Source organism: Callorhinus ursinus, unplaced genomic scaffold, assembly GCF_003265705.2.
Source record: "Callorhinus ursinus isolate GAN/ISIS: 27379988/994484 unplaced genomic scaffold, GSC_fseal_2.0 scaffold100, whole genome shotgun sequence".
Classification (NCBI taxonomy): domain Eukaryota; kingdom Metazoa; phylum Chordata; class Mammalia; order Carnivora; family Otariidae; genus Callorhinus; species Callorhinus ursinus.
Window position 1 is genome coordinate 1,635,237 of NW_027397162.1, and position 11,594 is coordinate 1,646,830.

Genomic DNA, 11,594 nt, shown 5'->3' on the forward strand with positions numbered 1-11,594 from the left:
GCCGGCTGGACTCTGGCCAATGATGCGCTAGGGGAGGGGCGTTTCCGGGACGGCCGCGGTCTTTCGGTCGCCACTTCCGGTATCCGGCCTTTTCTTTGGCCGTTGGCCGTTTTGTCCCGATCGGCCGGGGCCCTGGCTGCCGGCCTGTGGACTGTGCCCGGGAGGCTCCCCGGGCCTGTGGGCGTGATGAGCGAGCGGACCGACCAGTCACGGCAGAAGAGTCGTGTCGGGGCCCCCCGACTGGACTCTGAGGCCCGGCGTCCCGAGTCCCCGGCGGAGCTGCAGGCCTCGACGTTCAGGAGCGCCGAGCGTTGGCAGGCGCCGAGTCTCCCTTCCGGAGCCCAGTGCGTTAAGATGGAGACGGTGCAGGCAGAGGGAGCTGCGTGTGCGAAGGCTCGGGGGTGACACTGACCGGAGAACGCTCGGGACGTTTCTTGTCTTCCACCGCAGGGAACCAAGAGCGTGAGAGGAGTCCCGCCTCTGCTCCCGGGTCCTGGCAGTCATAGTTTTTGGTAGAAGAGGGATGTCCACGATCCGATTTAGGGTTTTGAAAGTATCCCAGTGAATACCCGGTAAACAGACTGAACACGCTGGTGGGAGAGCGGCTGTGGCCGGGCTGAAAACAGGGAGGCTCATGAGGATCCCGCTGCGGTGTTCATCGGGACAGTTGCGGCGGCGGCCGGCCCGGAGCACACGTAGAAGACGTGAGAGAAGTGATCGGATTTCGGTTCGCTTTTCAAGGTGGAGCTGATGGACTTCGTGCTACATGGGAGGAGTGACTGTAAGTGGTGCCTCGAGGGTCATCCCAAGGGCTGAGGAGGGCTCGGGGACTGCTGCCCATCGAGATGCGAGGTTGGCAGGAGAAGGGTGTTTTGGGGAAGATTCGCAGTTAGGTTTTGTAGATGTAGGGTCCGAACTGTCTGGAGACCTCTGAGTGGGGGTGACACATGTACCTGTGAACACACAGGGAGTCCTGGTTTGGCTTCGGATGTCCAGGCTGCAGTCCAAGGAAGGGCCTGAGAAGGGCATTTTGGAAGGAGAGTCTTAAATTGCGGTTACAGATGGAGGGCCCTGAAGTGAATGTGGGGCGTCCAGACAGAGGCCCAGTGGCTAGGTGGAGGAGCCTGGTGCGGAAAAAGAGAAGCACTTTCCAAAGGGGAGAGTGCACATCCAGGGGGAGGGCCCGCCCTCCGAGGGCGAGCAGGCATGTCAGGGGGCAGGGTTTGGGAGACAGAAGGGGAGGCGGCTGGCAGGACGGACGGGGGCCCCAGGTCCCGTGCCCAGTGCTTAGATCACAGCCGTCTGCTCCCTGGCCTGGTATTGCAGAGCCCATTGACCTTTAAGGAGAAGGGTACCTATGTCTTTTAGAAAAAGCGGGGCCCCTTCATAAGGCACGGTGGAGCTGCAGGCATGGTCCTGTCCTCACCGGCTTAGGCCAGTGTGTTCCCCGTGGGATTTGCTGCTGGTCCTGGTGCTGGCCCAGATTTGACACCTCTTCTCCCAGACTGCTGCATTAGCAACCCCAACTCCCTTTTGCCTTGGGACCTTTTTATCATGGTGAAGGGTCAAAAATACCACAACCCGCATAGGAGATCACACCAGCTAGGTTATTTTCTGGCCGGGAAACCCCATCAGGACCTGTTGCTTTTCTGTCAGGAAAAAACCCCTCCAGCAGGTTTTCTTGTCAGCCCCTGTGATGGCACATGAGCACCAACATGGTCATTGGTCATTGATTGTGGGGACAATGAGCTCTTCTGCCGAGATCTTTCCTGGTTCTTCATTTTGTGAGCTTCAGTTCTCCAGACGCATTGGTGATCCTCACCCACCTTGCTCTGTCACAAACCACTTGATCCCCCATAAGAATGACTGTCTGTACTACCCTAAGTGTGGTCACCCAAGTTGAACTTGGCAAGGAGACCTGAACAGGGCAGCTTGAATCGTAGCTTGACCAGAGAGGCCCCTGGAGGACCAGCCCTGGTCAGTGCAAAACTGGTATGGGAGGGCCTGTAGGGCTGATCTCTCGTGGGGTGCCTGACCTATGCCCTCTGTTCCCCTGGGGCCAAAGTGAGTAGCCATGCCTCTTTTCTATCATTCTGGCCCCTTTCTGCCACTCCATTCTACTTTCCCTTGACTCTTGTCCCCTGGCTGATCCCTCTGTGTCCTTTGCCGTATAGCCTTTCTCTTTCTCCCCTCTTCTGGCCAGGTCCCTCACCAGTAGCCTCCCCTTAACATGTCCTGAGCTGATACATATCTTTAAGTAGTTCTTGAAAATTTGTTCCTCCATGAGACTGCTTGTTCCCTCAAAGGAAAGTGGACACAGTGTCACTGGCTGGACCACCCTCACTGCACAGCTCTTGCCTATCACCAGGCCCTGCCAACTCAACATTTTGCAGAAGCCACAGAGAACTGACATTGAAGAGACACCCAGTAAACACATGTTATCTGGAGAGGTGTTCAATCACCAAAAACATTTCAGAATGGGAAAAAAATCCCAAGTACATTGGGAAGGTGGGGAGGTCATCACCTTTGCCTTCATCCTGAGAAAGCAGGAGGACATTCATATCTTCAAATATTGTGAGTGTAGTAACACGAGAAAGCCTCCAGCCAGAGCTCTATTCCTTTTGAGCACCGGAATGTTCTCCTTGAGGAAGCCTTTATAAAGGCAGGGAGTATGGCCCAGCCTTGAGCAAAATTTCGCTTCCCTCTGCACTAAAGGACTCAAGTGCAGAGAATGTGGGCATCTGCTCCAGAGCTCCATTCTTGTTAGCGCCAAAAGATTCACATCCGAGAACAGTTGTACAAATGCAGTAACTTTCTTTTTTTTTTTTAATTTTTTTTATAGATTTTATTTATTTATTTGAGAGAGAGAATGAGATAGAGAGAGAGCACGAGAGGGAAGAGAGTCAGAGGGAGAAGCAGACTCCCTGCTGAGCAGGGAGCCCGATGCGGGACTCGATCCTGGGACTCCAGGATCATGACCTGAGCCGAAGGCAGTCGCTTAACCAACTGAGCCACCCAGGCGCCCCAAATGCAGTAACTTTCAAGAAAATATTAAACCTGTTTCACACAATCTCCAGCAGAGAGAAAGGCATAATGAGTACAGCTGATGTTTGGAAAGCCTTCTGTCACAGATTTAATCCAATTTTGCAGCAAGTTACTGCATTGTGAGTATAGTGAGTAGGAGATTAAAAAGCTGCAGATCCTGCCATGTTCTGCATAGAAATATTAAAACTGGAGAAAGCTCCTGTGTGTACAGCCAGCATGGCAGAGCAGTTGCCCTCAGCTCCTGCCCTGCCAATACCAACAACTTCACTAGAAAAAATCCATTTGAAAGCAATGAATGTGGTAAAGTCTTCAGCTGCTCTTTTTTTTTTTAACATTTTATTTTAAATAACCTATTTAAAAAACTTCATTCAATATAAAAGAATAACTGAGAAAGACCCTACACGAGTAGCCTTCAGTCACAAGTTGTACCTCATATAGAAGAACCTCACCTGGGGAGACACTCACTCCATGACTGCCCTGTGTGTGGGGAAGCCTGTAGGGGCCACATTGTACTTTGTGACCACTTGTTGCACTGCTGGGTGCTGTGGAAAAAGCCCTTCTGTGTTTGATGGTCACCTCCTCTTGCTCAGCATAAGCAGTCCCTGTTCTCCGCTTGCCTTCCCCTGGAGGGATGGTGGTGGCCCTGCATCCATTGAAGTGGTATCATGGTGCTCACCCATGACTGAGTTTGACATGGACATGACTCCTGTTCTAAGCAAGGGGCCTGATGGAATGGTTTTTGGAGGGCTTCTGGGTAAGTTTCCCATTGTTTACGGGCCTTGTGAAATCTGCTTTTGACATCCATGATGCCTTCATTAAGCTTCTTCAGGCACTCCTAACAGTTTTTATGCATTCCTGTCATCACCCCGCTCTGGTACCATGACCTCAGACTGCTCTGGACCATTTGATAATGAATATATCACCAGTTAATTCACCTTTGCTGTTAGAGTCCTGTTTAGCAGGAGTGCGTTGAGAACATGACAGAGGTGTTCTTAGATTGGTCATCAGGGTCCCTATAGCACCTCACAGAGGGCACAGCAGCAAGGCATGGTGCATCTCTGTCCAGATGTGACTCAATGTACATTTGTACCCCGTGTTCCCTGGCAAAGAATGAAGCCTGTGTGTTTCTGAAGCTTCGGACCCAGAGGTCACCTAGAAAAGGTAGTGGTGGGTCTGGAAGAAGCAAGATGATGGTCTGTGTTTCAGGGAGTGTCTTTCCCACCTCAGCAATGTTGAAAGGAAGCACCCTGAAGGCCAGATCCTAGTAATATATCACCCACTTTTGTTTGTATAAGAATGAAATGAGTAGGGGCGCCTGGGTGGCTCAGTTGGCTAAGCGACTGCCTTCGGCTCAGGTCATGATCCCAGAGTCCTGGGATCGAGTCCCACATCGGGCTCCCTGCTCAGCAGGAAGCCTGCTTCTCCCTCTCACACTTCCCCTGCTTGTGTTCCCTCTCTCGCTGTCTCTCTCTCTCTCTGTCAATTAAATAAATAAAATCTTTAAAAAAAAATGAAATGAGTACTGTTAATGGGTAAAGAAAACTGAGTGTGAGGAAATAGGACATGGGGGAGCCTGGCACACACCATTTTGATGTCTGGGCCCTTGCAAGATGAAAGTTTGCAGAGGGTCGGAAGCATCTGTGTATCTCCCAGAGCTGTACTCCTCACCAGTGTTTTATGCGTTCCTGTCATCTCTTAGTGGGCTGGATACTTCTGGTTATCACCATGTGGTCAGGAACTCCAGGACTGTGAGAAGGAATAGCCCATAGTCCTGTTTGTTAAGTGGCTTTATTGAGATGTAATTTACATATTATAAAATATACCCATTATAAGTGCATAATTAATGACTTTTAGTAAATTTATAGATTGTACAACCATTATTATCTTGCCCCATTCCCATTGCCTCAAAATGTTCCTTTGGACACTTTTATAGCCAAGACCCACTCCCATCCCCAGCCCCTGGCAACCACTAACCTACATTATGTCTCTATACTTTTGCCTTTTCTGGATATTTCGTATCAATGGAATCATATAATATGTAGCTCTTGTGTCTTGTTTCTATCACTTAGCATAATGTTCTTGAGGTTATTCATATTATTTGTATATATCAGTATTTTATTCCATTTTATTGCTGAATAATATTCCCTTGTATGGATACAGTTTATTTATCCATCATTAATTGATAGATTTTGAATTGTTTCCAGTTCTTGGCTATTATAAATAATGGTAGTAGGCACATTTGCTTCCAAATCTTTGTGTAGACATATGTTTTTGTTTTGCTTGGGTAGATTCTATAGGAGCCAAGGGCGGCCTGCCCCAAGATGGGCCACTTTAGCATAAAGATTTTTTAGGCTTACAAGTTATCAGGGGGCGCCTGGGTGGCTCAGTCAGGCGTCTGACTCCTGATCTCAGCTCAGGTCTTGATCTCGGGTCGTGAGGCATTTGGGCTCTGCACTGGGTGTGGAGCCTACTTAAAAAAAAAAAAAAGTAATCAAAACCCTGGCTGCCTCAGTTGGTTGAGCAACTGCCTTAGGCTCAGGTTATGGCCCTTTTGAAAACAACGACAACAAAAAACAACAAAAAAACAAAAACAAAAAAAACCCCAGCAGTTGTAGGAAAAGCTCTCTGCCTTTCTCACAACTGCTTAATTTACATTGGAAAGGAGGGCCTGTAATAGGAAGAGAGTTTTTAACAGAGATTGCCCTTCACTTAAGGAAGTTATCTGCATAATAGAGCAACCCTGTGTTTCCAAACTTTTCCTTTCAGCTTCTTGCCGATGGGCTTTCTCCCCTACCCTTAGCTCCTGTAAGCTTCATATTGCCTCACTGTCTTTGGAATTTCATGTCTGTTAATTCCCTGTATGTATGCCCATTAAATTTGATTTTCTCCTGTCAATTTGATTCTAAGTCCAGTTAGAAGGACCACAGGGCAGAGTAAGGTCTTACTGCCTGACAATTCCTAGGAGTGGAACTGCTGAGTCATATGTTAAGTTCATGTTTATCTCTTTACTGCTAAACTGTTTTCCAAAGCCTCTCTACCCTTTTATACTCCCACCAGTACTATAGGACTGTTCCGTTTTCTCTACCTTTCTGCCAATACTTGGTGTTGCCATCCTAGTGAGTGTGAAATGGTATCTCAAAGGATTTTTTTAAATTGTGGTAAAATAGGGACGCCTGGGTGGCTCAGTCGGTTAAGCAGCTGCCTTCAGCCCAGGTCATGATCCCAGGATCCTGGGATCGAGTCCCACATCAGACTCCTTGCTCAGCAGGGAGCCTGCTTCTCCCTCTCTCTCCCTCTGCTTGTGCTCTCTCTGTCAAATAAATAAAATCTTAAAATAAATAAATAAATAAATTGTGGTAAAATATACATAAAACTTCTATTTTTAAGTGTACAGTTCAATGACATTAATTCACACAGTTGTACAACTGTCACCGCTATACATGTTTATAACTTTTTCATTATCCTAAACTAAAACTCTGTACCCAACAAATAATAATCTCAAGGGGTTTTTAATTTATATTTTCCTAATTAATAGTGATGTCAGGCATCTTTTCCTGTGCTTTTTAACTGTTTATCTTCTTTGATAAAATGTCTATTCAAATCTTTTGTTCATTTTTACTTGGGTTGTCTTCTTATCATTGAGTTGTACAAATTCTTTATATATTCTGTATTAAGACCCCATATATATGTATAGGTGTTTATTTCCTCTTGGTCTGTGGCTTGTTTTAATTTTCTTAATGACATCTTTTGAAGAGCAATATTTTACTTTTTCTTTAATGTAAGCTCTAAGCCCAACATGGGGCTTGAACTCACAACCCTGAGATCCAAGAGTCGCTGTACCAATTGAGTCAGCCAAGTGCCCCTTGAAGAGCAGTATTTTACATTTTGATGAAGTCTGTGTAGAGGCTGCTTTTAGGCAAACGGGCCTAAGCAATGGAATGTAGAAAGAGCCCACAGTGACCCCCCTGGCTGAATACGGATAGGCCCATCAGGCGGCTCACCTCAAAATATCCATAGGCCCAGGAGGCCTGGGTGGCTCAGTCGGTTGAGCATCAGACTCTTGGTTTCGGCTCAGGTCATGATCTCGGGGTCGTGGAATTGAGCCCTGCGACGGGGCTCTGCGCTCAGGGGGAGTCTGCTCAGGAATCTCTCGCTTTCTCTCACCCTCTGCCCGCCCACCCCTCACTCACGTGTGCACATGTGCATTCGCTCTCTCTTAAATAAATAAATCTTGAAAAAAAGAATCCATAGTGGGCTACTTACAACTAGGCACGGTTACCAAAAGGGAGAATTCCATATGTCACCACTCCTTATCTTCCTCCTTCAAAAACAGCTCCCGCCCCTGCCGGTGCTGACCTGCCCACCGCTCCCTTGTGGTGTAGTCAGTAAACTTCTATCTCCTTTGTTCTGCCTCAGGTGACTCCTTTCACTTTTCTGTGCCGCCGATTTCCACCTGATCTTCGCCCCACATTTGGGGTTCCCCATCTGATCGAGAGACACCCCATTTAGACACCACAGTCTAATGTATTGGTTTTTCCTTTTACATATTGTCTCCTGGTTTCATATCTAAAAAATTATTTGCCTAACCCAAAGTAAACATTTTTCTCCTATTTTTCTTCTGTCAGCTTTATAGTTTTAGCTCTTATATTTCCATTTATGATCCATTCCATGGTAACTTTTATGTATAGTGTTAGGTAAGGGTCTAAGTTCATCTTTTTGCATGTAGATATCTAATTTTCCAAAAACTATTTGTTGAAAAGGCCATCTTTCCACATTGTACCTTTGTTGAAAATCAATTGAGTAAAGTTATTTCGGTACTCAAGTCTCTTCTATGGATCTGTATGTCTGTCTTTATGGCAGTGCCACATTGTCTTGATAACTGTAGCTTTATAGAAACTTTTGAAATTAGGTAAGGTAAATCCAACTTTGTTCCTTGTCAAAAATCGTTTTGGCTGTTGTCTTTATCTATGTGAATTTAGGATCAACTTGTTAGTTTCTACTGAAAATGTCAGCTGTGGTTTTGATAGGGATTGCATGGAATCTGTATATCAATTTGGAGAACACTGTCATCTTAAAACGTTGAATCACCTAATCCATTAACATGGAATGTTTCTCACCAATTTCTCTTAGCACTGTTTTATAGCTTCCAGAGTACTTTCAGAGAATTGCACTTCTTTTGTTAAACTTATTCCTGTTTCATTCTTTTTCAGGCTACTGTGAATGGAATTGCTTCATTAGTTTCATTTGATGATTTGTATGGGAAACTGAGCAGCTCTGCTTTGTTTTTGTTTGTTGCATATATACATATTGCATATAGTTGCATATACATATATATTTTTTAGAGAGGGAGATAGAGATAGAGGGGGGAGGGGGCAGCATAGAGGGAGAGGAAGAGAATCTCAAGCAGATTGCACGCTGACCGTGGAGCCCCGACGCAGGGCTTGATCCCACGACCCTGAGATCATGACCTGAGCCAAAATCAAGAGTCAGACACTTAACCAACTAAGCATTACTTTTAATGGATTCCTTGGGATTTTCTACACACAGATCATGTCATCTGTAAATAAAGACACTTTAACTTCAGGGACACCTGGGAGGCTCAGTTGGTTAAGCATCTCCCTTGGGCTGAGGTCATGATCCCAAGGTTCTGGGATTGAGTCCTGCATCAGGCTCCTTGCTCAGTGGGGAGCCTGCTTCTCCCTCTGCCTGCCGCTCCCCCTGCTTGTGCTCTTACTCTCTCTCTTTCTGACAAAATCTTTTTTTTAAAAGATTTTATTTATTTATTTGACAGAGAGAGACACAGCGAGAGAGGGAACATAAGCAGGGGGAGCTGCAGGAAGAGGCAGAGGGAGAAGCAGGCTTCCCGCGGAGCAGGGAGCCCGATGTGGGGCTTGGTCCCAGGACTCTGGGATCATGACCTGAGCCGAAGGCAGACGCTTAACGACTGAGCCACCCAGGCACCCGACAAATAGAATCTTAAAAAGACACTTTAACTTGGGGCGCCTGGGTGGCTCAGATGGTTAAGCGTCTGCCTTCGCTCAGGTCATGATCCCAGGGTCCTGGGATCGAGCCCTGCCTGGGGCTCGTGGCTCAGCGGGGAGCCCGCTTCTCCCTCTCCCTCTGCTCATTCTCTCTCTCTCTGTATCTCTGTGTCTCAAATGAATAAATAAAATCTTTAAAAAAAAAAAAAAGACACTCTAACTTCTTCCTTTCCAATGTGTATCCTAATTTGCATTTCTATCCTATGCCCTCCTGGGAAAGGCTGAAAGATTCTCTGCTCTAAATCTTTTTTTTTTTTTAAAGATTGTATTTATTTATTTGACAGAGAGAGAGAGAGAGCACAAGTAGGCAGAGTGGCAGGCAGAGGGAGAGGGAGAAGCAGGCTCCCCGCTGAGCAGGGAGCCGGACGCGGGGCTCCATCCCAGGACCCCAGGATCATGACCCGAGCCGAAGGCAGCCACCTAACCGACTGAGCCACCCAGGTGCCCCTCTGCTCTAAATCTTTTAACTCAGTTACCAAAAGCTCACCTGGGGAAGGGAGAAGTAGTTCTAAAAACCTTATAGTGATACAGAAGAAGCTGCTGATCTCTTGTTCTAGAGGATGTTTCATATTTCATAGCACACCCCCTGCAACAATGGTAGGAAGCTCTTCTCCTGGGCTAAAAAGACATGCCCTCTAGACACCAGACCCTGTTAGGCAGGGTTACCTCCTGCGTTCATATAAGAACTAGGTGGGTAAGGGGCGCCTGGGTGGCTCAGATGGTTAAGCGTCTGCCTTCTGCTCAGGTCATGATCCCAGAATCCTGAGATCGAGCCCCGCATTGGGCTCCCTGCTCAGCAGGGAGCCTGCTTCTCCCCCTCCCTCTGCTTCTCCCCCTGCTCATGTTCTCTCTCTCTCTCTCTCTCTGTATCTCTGTATCTGGAATGAATAAATTAAAAAATCTTAAAAAAAAAAAGAACTAGGTGGGTATATTAAGTGATAATCACTGGGTATGAGGAAATAGGGATTGGAAGCTGGCAGCCTGGAGTGCCTGTGCTTTGTCTATGGGGCAGCCATGACTCTGCTTTGATGACCGTGTCCGTGTGGGGTGATGTTGTACAGAGTTTCTCAGGACCTGCAAACCTTCATATCTGCCACAGCCATACGAACCGTCAATTAAATATAGGGAAAATGGAATCACAGAGACTTTGTAACTTGTCCAAGAGCAGCTGGTACATCAGTGTACAGTGTGTGTAGCTCCATGGTCTGCACTGTTAACCACCTCATTATCGATAGAACACCTGTGGGAGTGTTGTGAACTTTAAATAAAAGCACACATTTTAGGGGCACCTGGCTGGCTCTATCTGTAGAGTATGTGACTCTTTTTTTTTTTTTTTTTTAAGATTTTATTTATTTGACAGAGAGAGACAGCGAGAGCAGGAACCACAAGCGGGGGAGTGGGGGAGGGAGAAGCAGGCTTCCCGCAGAGCAGGGAGCCCGACGCGGGACTCGATCCCAGGACCCTGGTATCATGACCTGAGCCGAAGGCAGACGCTTAACGACTGAGCCACCCAGGCGCCCCAGAGTATGTGACTCTTGATCTCAAGGTTTTGAGTTCTAGCCCCAGGTTGGGTGTGGAGATTACTTAAAAATAAAATCTTTAAAAAAATAATAACACCTTTTACGTAGAAGGCATGTGCTTATTTGCCATTCATATCTCTTCTTTAGTGAAGTGAGTGTTCAAGTCACTTTTGCCCATTTTTAAAAATTGGGTTGTCTTATTAGGTTTATGAATTTTTCATCTATTCTAGATTCAGGTCCTCTGTCAGAATTTTTTTGCAGACAGTTTTCCCAGTCTGTGGCTTGCATTTTCATTTTGTTGATGTGACTATTGAAAAGCAAAAATTAAAAATTTTGATCAAGTTCAATTGATTTATCTTTTTCTTGTTATGCTTTTTGTTATATTTAAGAAATCCACCAAATCCAGGGTCACTGTGCTTTCTTCTGGAAGTTTTATTAAGTTTTATATTTATGTCTATGATGAATTTTGAGTTAGCTTTTGCATATGACTTGAGGTAACTTAGAGGTTTGTTACATGTGGCTATCCAGTTGTTCCAGCACTGTTGGTTGAAAAGATTATCTTTTTCCCTATTGAATTGCCTTGGCCTATTTTGTTTGGTACATGGAACCCAAAAGTCCACTTGGCATCTGGCTTCAGGGACTAAGTAGATCTGGGGCTCAGTTGATCAGAAGGGCTGCTTCTGACCATCACTCTACACTGCCTTCTTCCGTGGCTGGTTCACAGGACAATCTTCCTGTAGAGTCAAGATGAACATGAGTAGCCCCAGTTTATAGACGCTGAGCCACGAGGGCTTTGTTTTAGATGCTCCAGCACATGCACACGCACACGCCCAACTACACAGACACACGTACACACACACAGCAAGCCAGCTGCCTTGCACAGAGCCCTGATGGGGAGAGCAGAAGTCAGGTTCAGGTCAGGGCCATTTCACCAAATCAAGGACTCTTTGCCAAAAGAATTCATTTTATAAGCTCTACACACAGGTGA

At 46.5% G+C, this 11,594-nt stretch overlaps 1 long non-coding RNA gene across 1 annotated transcript; it reads left to right on the forward strand.

The window, feature by feature from the left end:
• Positions 1-86: 86 nt before the first annotated feature.
• LOC112806427 (uncharacterized) lies at positions 87-9,191 on the forward strand. Its single transcript, XR_012377013.1, has 3 exons — positions 87-344; positions 451-2,793; positions 3,020-9,191. It is a non-coding gene; the product is annotated as an uncharacterized lncRNA (long non-coding RNA).
• The last annotated feature ends 2,403 nt before the right edge of the window (positions 9,192-11,594 follow it).